A 15060-nucleotide genomic window follows, 5' to 3' on the forward strand; every position below is an offset into this window, starting at 1 on the left:
TTTTCTTCTGCTACATGCTAATATAAATTAAATATGCACATAGTGCCATCTATGAATACCAGTATATGATTAAAAATAACAGTCCTGCAAATTGGTAAATATAAAAAATACCATTTCTCCCCATATGAGTGGGAGATGGGGGTGTGGGGATAAATAGATGAATAAAGAACAGAGAGGGGGAGAGCAGACACTGAATGTGGTCGATAGTGTCAAAAGCGGATGACAGATCTAAAAGAATGAATATTGATCTTTAGGGGGCCTTTACTCAGGCGACCTGTGGGAGGTCAGTCTGTGTAATTAAACCAGTGGAGGTCTTGCACTGGACTGGATATGAAGCTGGAGGTAGGAAGGATGTTGAAACAGGATCATACTCAGACCTTGGAAGCAGAAGCCTTATAAATAAAGTCCATACTAAATTTCTTAGAATTTACTATTTTTGTGCTACGGTTTTGCTCATTTACAATAAAAAAATATGTTTTGTTTTAACATTTGCTTTCAGAATTTGACTCCCCCCTGTACCACTATAGTTTTCTAACCTGTCAAGCTCTAAAAATGTGAAGAAAAAAAATGTGGGTATGTGTGGTGGGAGTTAAAGTGGTAAACATAGATTCAGTAATACATGGATAAGATACTGTTTATTGGAGCGGGCTGGAAGTGGATTAGTGTCCATACAACCCCCGGGTACAGACCACGCTCAAACGGGGTCCTGCTTGATGATGGCATTTACCTCTTACTCTTGATGTCCCTCTGTCTTTATCGGTCTGATACGTACACACTTGAATCGAAAGTGTGTTTAGTGGCTAGAATCACACACTTTAATGAACATAGCTACAAAGATACCCAACCATGTACACAGAAAAATGAACACACACAGATAATGCAGGCACAAGCCCATTTGCATTCCTGTACACACCCACAGATACACATACACACACATCCACTCACTGTCTTTTTATCTGTCTGTGGATAAGTGCAGGCAGCAGAGACTGAGTCTGGCTGTAATCTGTGTATCATTGGCTTTATACACTGCAGTAGCACTGCTGATTTAGTGCTCCACAGCCCTAATAATGGGCCCTGATGCACACACAAACACACGGTACCCTGTAGTGAAAGAACCCCAAATGCTTTGTCCTCTTTAAGATGTTGCTGCTCACTAGTTGACCTGCAGTTCAGAAACACATATGCACAGAGTCTCATGCACATGCATAAAGAAATGTACAAGCAGTTGCATGTGTCTGTGCACACACGCACACACACACTTCAACGGCAGGTTGGTTGTCACTGCCCGGGGACGTCTCATGGTAAGGTGAACTCGGAGTGAACCTGCTCCAAACATAAATAACATCTCTCTCTCATCTCTCCCTAGCCCCTCAGCTGTTCTTCCTTCACTCTGTTTTTCTCTCTTTCTTTCTCTTAAGTCCCTCCCTGTTTCTCCTTTTCAGTTTTACTGCCTTTCATGTAAGCGGCGATACACAAAGTGTAGGCATTAACACAAAGGGATGTTACACATTCAAGATTCAAGATTCAAACAACTCTATTGATCCCATAGGGAAATTGTGTTGCCTTGTTACAGCTGCTCTCCACGTGAAAAGTAGAAAGAAAGGAAAAAACTTCCACCAAACCAAGACAACAAACAAGTACAAACTACTGATCAATAAGTAAAAAAAAAACAGCTAGAGGAGTAAACATAAATGAAGAAAATAAAAAAATAATGATACTTTTTGACCATTTGGTCCGCCTCCTTTTTACAGAAGGGGGATGAGTTGAACAGGCCACGAGGATAAAGGATGTGACGTTTTGTGGGGCACTCTGTGCAGCCAGCATGCAGTGGGTGCTGGAATGGGTGGGATGGATTGTCCAGGATTGAAAAGAGTTTGGACAACATTCTCCTCTCAGCCATCTCAGCCTGTTACTGTCTGCCACATTCATATTGCTGCCCTAGCAGACAACAGCATAGAAGATGGAGCTGGCTACCACGGACTCATAAAACATCCACAGCGTGGTGCTGCAGATGTGTTTTCCTGTATATTGATGCTGCATTAACTGACCAGTAAAGTTGTCCTGGAAGACTTCCAGGTATTTGTAATCCTTCCATCCCCTCTCCCCATATGGAGAGAGGATTGACAGGAGTCCCAGACTTCCTGAAGTCCACCACCAGTTCCTTTGTTTTACTGATGTTGAGCCGGAGATGACTGAGATTACCCCAGTTAAAAAAACTGTCCGCTACCGCTGGATACTCTGTGATATCAACAACAACTGCAGAGTAATCAGAAAACCTCTGACATACTGGGGTCGGTCAGTGAGGTAGTCCAAAATCCAGGCAACCATAGGGGTGTCAACGAGCATGCTCTTTAATTTCTCCCCGAGCAGGACAGGCTGGATTTTGTTAAAAGCACAGGAGAAGTCAAATAACATAATCCTTACAGACCCCCTAGGCTTGTCAAGGTGGATGTAGATCCGGTGTAGCAGGTGAATGCTCTGCTGAGATGTTCATTGCTGCAGAGACTGGAGTGGTGTTTGAGATATGCAGGGGTGAGATTTGGGCACCAGTTGTGAAGCTCCTTGCCGGGTGGATATGAGGAACATCTATTGAAAAAGGTGATAAAATTATTAGCTCTATCCACACTCGCCTCTGTCCTCTGGCTGCTGGTCTTATTTATATCCACTGTAAATGGTTATATACATCTTCACCAACAACCTCCCCCAAGCTTCCCTGTCACCTGACCTGAATGCTGCCTTCTCATTCAGGAATATTTTAATGTCTTTGGTGACCCATGGCTTGTTGTTTGGGAAGGAGCTGAAAGTTTTTGTTGGTATACAGATGTTAACACAGAAGTTGATGTGATCTGTAATGGAGCCTGTCAGTCCATCAGTGTCCTCACCAAAACATCCCTGGAGGGCCTCTTTTGTGGCCCCCTCAGACCATCTTTTCACTGTTTCGGTGGTGGGGGGCTGCTTTTGAACCAGGGGCTTGTACACAGGTAAGAGGTAGGTAAGAGGTCAGGTTGTGTTCCGGCCTGCCAAGGGGTGGAGGGGCAGAAGAGCTGTAGGCCTCTTTAACATTTGTGTACATCAGATCCAGTGTCTTTTCCCCCTCTGTAGTGACTATCCACATACTGTGTGAAGGTGGGGAGGATCTTGGAGAGGGTTGCCTGATTAAAGTCACCAGAACATAAAGAGGGCGTTAGGAATTCGGGTCTGGCTGCGATTGAGTGTATGACGTCACATGCACTGTCTTCGGAAGCGGAGGGAGGATGCATGTGAGAACTCTCTGGGCATATAGTATGGTAAATGGTAAATGGTCTGCACTTATATCGCACTTTTCTCCCTGTTGGTAGCCAAAACACATTAAACTGTTTCTCATTGACCCACTGGCACTCATAATCACACACACACTCCCACACCGATGGGGCAGCTGCTATGCAACGCCAATGCTCACTGGGAGAGAATAAGTTGTGGTTAGGTGCCTTGCTTAAGGACACTTTGACATGTGACCGTAGGAGCCGGGGATCAAACCAGCAACTGGGAGGATGGGTGGATGACCGCTCTACCTCCTGTGCCACAGTAGCGGACTGAGGCCCACTGCCAACAGTGCGATGTCTGGGCACTTTTTTCACCGTAACTTGACCAGTATGAGACCACGTGTTGTTGATGTAGACAACCAGGCCCCCTCCTTTCCTCTTTCCACCTCTCTCTCTCCTCCGATCTGCCCGCACTGTGCTGAAGCCATCAATACTGATGCATGTGTTCGGGATACTGTCCTGCTGCCATGTGGCTGTGAAACACTTTAGACTACACTCTCGAAAGATATTTTCCTTCTTCGCCAGGGCAATCAACTCATCTACCTTGTTCTCCAGAGACCTCACAGTGCCCATAATCAGAGATGGGAGATGGGGCTTGAATCTTCTCTCCCTCGCTCGCCCGTTTTTCTTTTTCGCCCCTCCGCTTTTCACCAGCTCTGCGACCTCTCGGGTACGTTTAAAGTCCGAACAAAACTTCAAATCCATGATGCCAGTCTGCTGCAGCGCGATCCGCTGTTCCCAACAACTGTTCCCAACTGTAAACAAATGAGCAGCTCCAGCTCCATACAGCTGTTGCACGCTGGTCATAGCATGAGGCAGAAAAAGTTCTGCCATGATAAAAAACAAAAACAAATACTCCTCCAACCACACAATCAGAGAGGGTAAGCTTTACACAGCATACTGGATACTTTACTATACTAAAATACTACTCTAAAATATGAAAAAGGCAGATTAAATTAAAAGAAAATGAGAGCAACTGCAACAGGCTACGCCTCGGCCCATGCCTGCCCATTTAGCATTCTGCAACATAAATATAATCTTGGAAACACCTGAGGTCATGCCTTGAAGTACCTTTGCTAGCACATGGCAACTATATGCCAGCATTGCCATAGTCACATCAAAGTGACTTTCAAAAATACTTCAGAACATTTTTTAATATATGATGTCTTAGATCTTTTCTTGGCCAAAATTGTTTCTACTTCTCTTGCCTAGTTGGTTCTTCAACTGTTCATTCATTCCACCTCTGAGCGAAGGAACACATTCAGAGCACACAATGCAACATCTATCACAAATAACTTATCACCCCATGTCCGTGGCTATTTATATCAGAAAATTCCCCCCCTCCTCTTTATTGCCGTTGGTTCATATCTTGGGTCCCCTTGCTAACATTTCCTGTTAACACACAAGGCGTTTATTGATAGGCCATTCCCATTAGTACTGTTTACCTGTCAGGGCTCACTGCACTAATGAGAGAGCTTTAGGAAGGAAAAATGAGTATGGACGGAAAAACCGCTAATGGATGTTTACTGCCTCCCTGGATACTACTGAGTTTGCGGCCACCTCTGCTGGTACCAATATCACAAGCCTCAGACCCGTTCACTGGCTAATTGGTACAGCGCTGAAGAGCCAGTCGGGGCCCATTTGAGTATCATGGGATTAGGGTGTGTGGAGAGGGCATGGAGAGGGAAGCAGCCACATAAGTAGAGGGAGGACTAGAGTTAGAGAGTGGGGGTAGCAGTGTGAGTCGTGGAGGCCTAATCAATATCCAGAGATCAGGAGGTTTGAAGGGGATGAGTGCAGACACTGGACTGGGAGCTAGATGGGGGATTGAAGGGGTATGTATGGAGGTCATACCATCAGCCCTACGTCAAAAGGTTCTCTTAGAGCAATATTAGTGCTAGTGGTGAAGGGTAATTGTGCAATTAGAGCAATAAGAGAACACTAAATGGTGGAGGTATGGTAAAGGAACTACTGTGTATAGTGAGCTGGCAGGTGATCTAATGTAAATCCTCTAATCGGGCATCTTAATAGCTGATGTATCCTTGAGAAAAGCACCTAATTGTTTCAGTATGACAGATGAGCTCAAAATATCTTAGTCTAACAAAGCCAGAGTCATTCAATTGAGTCTCCAGAGCAGACCAATCTCATTCATTTTATTTGCAGTGTCTCTTTCTAATACAAGCAAAGAGGTTTTTGTTTTGTTTGTTTTTTTGTTTTTTTAAGAAACAGTGTCAAGCCTGAGCGGCCAGCTTCTTAATATCCGAGCACTCACAGAACACTCCACACAGTACAGAGTATAGGCATTCACTCTTGCTCTAGGATTGGATGGTCCCCAGAGAAGATCAATTTGTGCTTTTATTAGATTATTACGGAAATTTTAGAAGTGCCGGATTATCTGTGGAAGGTATTTATCTGTTTATCGAATGGCTAGGCTTATAACCTTCCTCTCTCTCTTTTCTCCTCTTTGCCCTCATTCTGTTCCTATGAGCATGCTTGGTTGATGTATATTTGGACACTGACAATTCAAGACAATTTTCAACAATGTGTACAGCTTAGATGACAACGGAAGATCAAAAATATTGGAAGTTCCATTTACATGTTACTGTCAGGTTATAATCCTCATTTACTACTGAATGGATTCATTTTACTTGTTCATTGTTAAATGAAGAGTTCAGAGAGACACTTTGTGGAGCAAAGACCCTAACCTTCTTTCTGTAATTCACTTGATTGTTGTCTTTTTCTCAATTTCTTATCAGCTCTGTTTCTTTACTAATTAAAACCACACAGGAAACAAGGGGATTGTAGACAGACAAACACATACACACACATGCACACACATAGAATGAGATAGTTGGAGCTACAATTACCAGGCAGGCCTCTAGTGTCTCATTGGATGTCTATTAAGAGGGGGCCTGGCTCATTGTAATGATGGCAGAGTTTAATTACTTCCACCCGGCGCCTGTTGTAAAACATGCTGATAAATGAGCCAAGAGGACGGCACATCATTATTTTTCTATAGTGCCAGGCTGCTCGTACATGATTATGAGAGTGGGAGGGAGGTTCCCATACCTGCATGAGCCTGAGAGTGTCTTGCAGCACAGGGGAAAGGAAGGGGAACGTGTGCGTCACTGTGTGTGCATGTGTATGTGTGTTCCCTGTATTAGTATGTGTACAGGCAGAGGGAGTTGAGATTTTTGATGCACCCATAGTTGCAGGCTCAAACACAGTAATAAGCAGTACCACCAACCCATGCTACTGCAATCATATCTGGCCACCCATGAGATGGATATATATTCATAGGACACAATGGAAAATGTGTTTAACAGAGTTACTACAGGTTACTACTGAGCACTGTAGGCACTGATACAGCTCAGATACAAGTATACACACTGTACACCACATCCCACAAACAAATATACATATTCATAGTCATTAATTTAACACTTTTTTTAGAAGGGGGGCATGTGTGGACCCCTCCTGATTAATTTCGTTCCTCCTCCACCATTATTAAATCGCTGAGGCAAATACACTACATACAATAAATCCCTCTTGCCCTGTGATTAATCAAAAGGCACGCAAACCTAAGACTTGTGGCGGGCAGGAAGAGTTACAGTGCTAAATCTTCCTTATTGCACGATGAGCACGTTTGTGCATGTGCTCAGGGTCCAGTGCCATAGCAGAGTGGAGTGTATGCTTAGCTTCTGGTTATCCACTCCAGGGTCACACACACATGCAATTTGACCTGTGTGTCATTGATTTGCCAACCTGAGCAGGGCACAAAGGTGAAAAAGATGGTAGCAAAATAGACTCTGAAGAGGCCCAGCGATTAGAGGGACTTTGCTGTCCCATTGACAACTTATTGTAGCTAATCATCCACAAAAAAAGTCAGGGTAATGAAAGGTTTTATCCAGTTATGTTGCAGGGATATGTGAAAACATACAGTGCGTTTAACCGTGTCCATCAGTGCTTGTAAAACAAATTGGCATTTACTACATTTAGTAGGTCATACAGTGATAATAGTGAGTTACATAATGGTACATTTTGGCTCATGGAATTTGGCGAGGAACAGTCTCACGAAGCAGAGATGGAGAATCTGTGAAACCCAGCTTTCTAGAAACCTCAATTAACCTATATGGTTAGCTGTTGCCATGTGGCACATCTCAGAAGCTTGACATTTTTCAACCAAGCTAATATTAGCACTGTGACTTAATTGTATCATGTTGTACTTCATCACTGTCCTTTTGCTGGTTTGGCTTTTTTTGTCCTATTGACTGAAAATGACAAGGTTTGGAGTATCAGGGCTCATTATTTACATTTAGTACAAAAGTGCTGATGCTAATTTGGTGGTTGCATAATGAGTTTCACATGTATTTGATTAATAGGGCATAGGGTGGCGGTACAGCAACAGAGGCTACTGTGGTATGTGGTTTATCTTCACCTTATGTTAAATACCAATTGATTCCAATGCATTTTTAATCACTTACTAATTGGTGATTACACTTTTAAAACATGCCCTGTTGCTACTCTGGCAGAATCACTGGGTAGTTGAGAGTGAAGATGGAGTTTAAAGGGCATAGTCTTCTTAGCATCCACAACTAAATGTCACAGTTGTCTGTTAATGTGTCAACCAAATCAAACATACACAGTGGTCGAGGGGTGCTAAGTGACAGGTGACCTTGGTGGCGTGATGGAAGACGAGGCTGGTATTTGAGCCCTCTGATCTTTGAGTGGGAAACCCTGTCTGGTCCTGTCTAGAGATGTATACCCAACCAATTAGACATGAAATGGCAGTGACACTCATACCCCATTTCAAGTGTGTTCTTGAATTTAAATGAAATGTGCTTCTTTACTTCAAACATACAGACAGAGACAGGGACATACAAACTTCAATGTGTATTATTTGTATCTAGGTCAACGTGTATAATGATTGCAGAGGTCAAGAAAGGTTCTACTTCAGTATTTTACCTTTTAAGATGCACAACCTTATACAAAAAAACTACTCCAACTTTTTTTACTCATATTTTTGCCTTCCTCGTCAGTTTGCATGTTACCTAGAAAACACTTCATTATTTTCCCTTGCCCTTAGTTACCCTATGTTGGGCAGCCTCTTCCATTGGATCACATAGGACCCAGACAACTGGTTGGGTCGTCTGCAAGGCATCTGACCTCCCATCAACACCCCTGCTCCCCTCCTACTTCTATTACTGGGCCCCACTGCGTTTCATAATGTTGAGAGTAGCCAAGCATATAAATAAAGGTGAAGCAAAATGACTGCCTGTGTCTTGACAGAAGTGCTGAACCACAAAGAACACCTTGAAGGGCATGTTAACTGTCAATAGAGTTCTATGTTAGCCCCCTCAATTAACATAAAACTAAACAGCTCCCTAGTTACCCGCTATATAACCCTGGCGCTGTCTCCCCTCACCCATTCGCAGTTTTACCCCCACGGTGTAGGAACCTGGCGAGGAGGCAGTAAACAACATCTCACCATGTACTTGCACAGATGCGGTAACAAACATGCATACGCATAATGATATTCTACACACCCTCAATCCCACCTTCGCACACAAGAAACTCTAATACACTAGTGATGCTTGCACACAGCCCTTGCAATTTACAAACCCAAAGAGGCTGTGCTCACATTCTACACACAAAATCCCATTTGCTGTGATGTTACGTGACTGAACATTGCTAGCGTAGCATGGTTCACCCCACTCTCTCAGGCCCATGGTAATGCTGCATGAGATTTGTGATGCAGTGGGGAGATGCATATGGAAGGCCTGTGCTCAGATCTCTCGGTCATGCACCCCATTAGGTCATGCTATTGATGCTGTTGCTATCAAAGCTGAAGTAAACTGCTCAGCAGTTGGCTGTATGCCTAAGCACAGAAACCGAGACAGGCTAGCAATCACGCTATACTGCGAGGACAGACTATCTATCTTGTAATTAGAATGTGTGAGTAGGCTACTGGGAGGTAGGTGAAGGTTTAACAGAAGCAAAGTAGTGCTCTATAAGTTTTGAGTAATGCCTTCTGATTTGGTGTCAGCGCTGTTCTGCAGATTGTACCTTTGCTGTTAAAATACGAAACATACAGTAATATCTCTGGTGATTATAAACTAATGCTGCATTCTTGATAGGATTTCAATTATAGTGAAGTATTTCATCATTCAGATTTTCAGAATGTAGAATCAAATCCAGTTTCAAGAAGATAATTTGCCCAGAATGACAAACAGAATGATGAAAATGCCCAGAATGAATTGCCTGAAAGATTCAACCCTATATGTGTTGAATAGCCCCTAATGTGTTTGGGTTTTGAGATAACATGCAGTAAATACCCGCATTCTTCTTCACATTACAAAAAAATCCAATGGCAGCTTTCACATTTGCTTCCCAACACTGGTGATTCCTGGGGAGGCGTTATTTGTGGAGCACACAACAGTGCTGTGCTGTTGTAATTGTCTAGGTTTTGCAAAGGGCCACTCATCTTTCTCTCCCCTGCCAACACACATGCATATTTGTGGAGGTGAAACTAACATGCTTAGTTGTTGTTTTCCTGCTTTACCATTCTTCAAGGAGACTTAGTTCTGGTGTGGATTTGCTCCCTTTGCGCCCGCAGCAATGTGCCTGTCTCCGGGAGAGGGATGGCATCAACTGGCATGGAATGGCAGCAGTTCAAGCCTTGGTTCTGTGGGCGCTCCCGTTCAGCAAAGTAGATTGCTAGGGGAGGTTGCCATCTACCTTGCTTCCTTTATTTCTTCTTCAGTTTTTGATTTTCTTTAATTCCCTTCTTTCTCCCCTTCCTGTTTCTCATTCCCACACAAACATCGTTGTGCTTGCTACAGGGATGGCCGATTAGATGGTTCCTCTTCAGCATACTAGGCTACAGTTAGAGAAGGAACAATAGATGCATAGAAGATATAAAATGTAGGAAAGTAAACTGTATGTCTGTATGGCACAAAACCATCAAACTCCAATGTGGTCAAAGACTGAAATGAAAAGGATAGCAAATAAAGTGTTCACCACTATCAGAACAGGAGTGTGTGAGTGAACAAAAGGTTGCTCATCCTATTGCCTTATCCCTTTAGTGTAGCAGCACTGGTTTTTGGTTTGCAGAAAGACTCACTAGCGTGAAATTCTGCTAAGCATGGTTGGGAGCTGTGGAACACAGAACATGGATGAGCCGGGATTAAGGAGGCCCAAAGCCCTCCCTTCATCTGTGCTTTGTAGGGCATCTGTGATCCTGATGGCGCTCAGTGGGCAACACATGTCTGTCAATGTCCACTGGCTCCACATGCATTGACTCAAGGCCTTGCATGAAGTGACATGGCCACACGCCACCTCCATAAGTCCCCGTCTCTCCCACAGTGCTGCTCATCTGTACACTTCTGTCCACCTAACCCCCACCTATTTGCCTTCCCAATCCCTGTTTTTATCTCCCCTCCTGTACTTTCACCACAAGACTTAAGGGTGTTCTTATTGTGATCTCATCACGCCTCGAGCTGCATTAGGCCACTTGGCCAGATGTGTGTGCTACTGGATGTGTTGTGTGTTTACAGGGGTTCGGAGGTTTCCTAGTATGTTGGCCCTAGATGAAATAAAGTTGAATAGTGCATGCATGTGAATTTATAGTTTGAGCTCAGTTTTTATGAGTCCCGATGAGTCCCTCTCTATTTGTCCTGTGCTTAGGTCTGGCCATACTTGCACAGGCTTTTCATCTGCAGTCAATACCTACTGAGCTCATCATGAATGGGAAATGACAGCTAGTTCATAACTTCCAAGGCTGATCAATAAGTACCTTCACTAGCTCAACTAATTCCTGAATGACTCCTCTCCAAGAACTCAATTCCCAGAACCACCTTTTGAAGCGCCTCGTACTCAACTGAAAAGAAAGTAATTAATGTGGTAAACATTAGATATACATAGATATACTGTAGCTAGGGTGGTGGGGTAGGTAAAAAGGATATTGTTTCTTGGGTACAGGGTGTAAGTCCACTGAAACAAATATTTGGTTCATGTGGAGACTGCGCTTTTATAGGTACCATGTTCACCATTTTTTTTTTGCTTAAATTTGGCTGTTTACTGTTTTCCTTCTGCACACTTCATCTCTATTTTTCTTGTTAGTTTGAATCACTGTGCTTCTTCTTGTGCTTGTACAGTATGTGGCTGCTAATGGCTTTGCATCTCACAGGTATAGTGCAGTCACAACAAAGCCTGCAGCCCTCATAAACACACACACTTTTCCCATGAGTCCAGCAATGTCAACACTGAAGACAGAGGAGTCTTTGAGGGACAAACTAAGAAAGCTCAGGGCCAGGAGCTAAGATGAGGAAGAAAAAGGTGGAGAGGAGAAAAATGATAAATATCTTTGCTTACTTTTTCAAACATGCCGGGGAAAAAAAAGCTCTCCCTTGCGGAGCTTGAAATGCTGAAGGTCCGGTTGCGACCAGCCAGCAGACAGCTGTGGCTCCAACACATCTCTGACTCTCTCACTTTCTTTCTGATGCTTTCTCCCTCGACCTCCCGTTCAAAGCAAAGTTGGCTCCTTATTTATGTGCAAATTTGCTCTTAGGCCCTACGAGGGTGGCGCGCATGCTGAATCTCTCCTTTCTGGGCTTTAGCAGATTATCCCGCTGCTCCCTTTGGTCCCCATCGCCCTAAGCCCAGCTGCCCCGACCTTTTGTCATTGAGACTTTCTCTTCTCGTCTTGGTGTCTCTTTTTTTTTTTTTTTTAACCCACCCCCCCACATTTCTCACACACACACTCACTCACTCACTCACACCATCCCTCAACACACTCCCCCTCCCCTGCCAAGCCGCAAGGCCTGAACTCTCCGCTCCTGCTCTAGACACACAGCCATCACCTCCCTCCTCCTCATCTTCCTCCTTCCCCCTCCATCTCGTCTCTGGCCTCTCTGCTCCATCTCCTGCCTCCTTCCTTCACTTCCACTCAAAGGGCCGTTATATCGGTCTCTTCATGGACAAAGGACCCTAGAGAGACACAGGGATAGGGAGGGAGAGGGGGAAAGTGAGGGAACATAGCTGGTGCTTTGGTGCTCTCTCATTCCTAATCGATGAAAGTGGCCCACGTGGAGCTCTGAAGGCTAATCGATACCCTTTTTTTCCCTTTTATTTCTCCCTTTTTTCTTGACCGTCCATTTTGTTGCTGACTCTGACAAAACGCACTGGCAGAGCAAAATAAGCAAGGGGGGTAGAGATCGGAGGATACTTTGCAGGGGACACCCCCTTATCACTTCTCTCTCAGGGGTTACAGAACATTGCTATATAATGTGCAAAACGCGTTGGGCTGAGCAGAAGAACACTGGGTGGTTGCAAAACCATAGCTGATGAAAAATAAAGAATGAAATCAACAATGTGACCTCTGCTGACCCTGTCTGTATCCCGACCCCAGCCTCCTATCCCATCCACCTCATACATTTGCCCCTTTTCCCCTGCTGTTGTCTCCCTGCCGGGTTATGTTGCTGAGCAAACAGAAGGAAGAGAGTTGACTCTTTCTCTGCCTCAGCTAGCCGTATGGGTGCATGGAAGGATTTGGAAAGCCTCAGTCTGCTAAGCCACTTCATTGTATTCGTCTCCATCTTCCCTCTCTCACCTCTCCCCTCTCTCTGTCTTTTGCTTTGCTCACATTGTCTTTTCTCTGTCTAGTCCACATAAGTATAAGCAGTGTTGCCACATAAAGACCAAAATCTGTTTGACATTAAAAAACTTGCTTGTCTACAGTTTTACTATGTTTAGACAGTAAAGACTGACAAATATTTTAATGTCAGTAACCTTTTGCAGAATAGTAAATATAGTATAAAATGGCTGTATCCATTCTCTAACAAAAACACGAAAAGAAGATAAACTTTGCTTTGTTACTTCCGTACAATTTTTTTTACGTTTTACTGTTTACTTTTTCAGGCAGAAACTCACTGATATAACTTGTCTTGTAGTCTCTAGATGTTCTACGATGTTCTCTAAGTCAGATCATGTCAGTAGCATGTTCAGAAAGGTAGTCAAGATGTTTCCCTCCCAAGCAACATTTTCAGCTCCTCCAGCAGGATCCTGTGGCACTCCCAGGCTAGATAAGATGTATAATCTCTCCAGCCTGTTCTTGATTTACTCTGTCATTCTAACAGTTGGATGTCCACAGTGTACCCCTTGTTAAAGGCAGTAAGGAGGTCTCCTGATTAGATCAAACCCCATCTGCTGGTTACTTTTGATGTGAAGGAGCAGTGGCTGTAGTCTGACGTCAAGATGAAAGCCTTGAGTTCCTTGAGCTTGAGACACAGTCAGACACACCTTCTCTAAATCCACACAACAAATGTGCACCATTTTGTTTTACTAGGTCTTCCTGGTTTCCCCACCATGCAATTCAACTCAGGTTAACCAGGTTATGATCAGCCTACAGCTTGTCTACTTACCAGAGTGTCTAAGAGATATGCCTTAAAATCTGATGAAAAATTACAATTACAAAGTCAATCTTTAATCTGAGGCCTAAGGTGTTTTGTTAGCAAGTACAAATATACACCAATCTGTGTTTCAACATGGGGTTCAATATGGCCAGTCTATAGCAGAACACAGATGTCCATTAATATAGCACCACTTTTTCCATGTGAGGGTTGAAGTCCCGTAAGATACTTATGGATGCAGGTGCTATTTTTTCTAGAAGCCTGTCCAAGAAGATTCTTCTTTGGGAAGACTTTCACCACACCTCCGTAACCATACCTGCTGCCAAGCATGCAGTGCACTGGGTCTTGTAAGCAGTGAGCCGACAGTGTGATGGCTCCATATAATTTTTAATATTTTTTACATTTGACAGTTAACATTTTCTATTTCCTATTTTTTTTACATTTTCACTCTCTGCTCTAACATTTTACAGTGGTTGGCAGTACACATAAGCTGCCTGATACAAAAAGACAGACAGCAGTGAGATCAGTTTTTAATTACTGTAATCACCTACTCTGTAGTCATAAAACAATTGTCTTGCATTTCAAATTTTTTTGTTAATAAATTAAAACCTAAATTAAACCTATAAATTGGATGATTTCATTCAAATTGAATTTGATCAACTCTATTTACCAGAGGAAGTTTGATGTCATGGTCTAACCCACTTTCCATCACATACACAGTATATATGGCATTTAGTACAGAACACTGCAACTAGAGGACCTTGTGCCTCCCACCTGACTGCTTCACACACCTGTCTAACTGGATATTTAACAGCTTTTCCCATCTCTATCACCCTCCCAACGCCAGCAGAGAGAAACAATTATGCTCAACTCTGCCACTGAAATGACAATGCGACATCCTCTTTACTTTACACCACCCGACTGTTAGCCGTATGTGGTAATTACCTTTCTGCAGCATCTTCACAGTCACTTTATTAGTCTCCTAACAAGGCTTTTAAAAATATAAATAGCAGCCAATGAAATGGCAATTAACCTTGCAAATAGGTATAAAAGACTGTCCAGGAGACAAGGGTATTGACAGCGACTATCAGAGCAAAAAAGGGAGAGAAAGAAGGAGAGGAAGAGGGAGAGATGGAGATAAAGAGGAAGGGGGGCAGACATAGAAATATGCAGTGAATGGTGGGAGATGATGCAGCCCATAGGCAAACTACTCCCATGGGCCATTGTTTGTTGTGTCTGCGCTGACCATTGTTTCGGTCCCTATTAACCTCTTGGCCCCCTGTGTGAGAGCGGGAAAGGATGGGCAGATTCAAAATGACAGACATGGCCTAGTGACATGGGAGGTGAGT

The sequence above is a fragment of the Channa argus genome, chromosome 7 (assembly GCF_033026475.1).
Source record: "Channa argus isolate prfri chromosome 7, Channa argus male v1.0, whole genome shotgun sequence".
Lineage (NCBI taxonomy): Eukaryota > Metazoa > Chordata > Actinopteri > Anabantiformes > Channidae > Channa > Channa argus.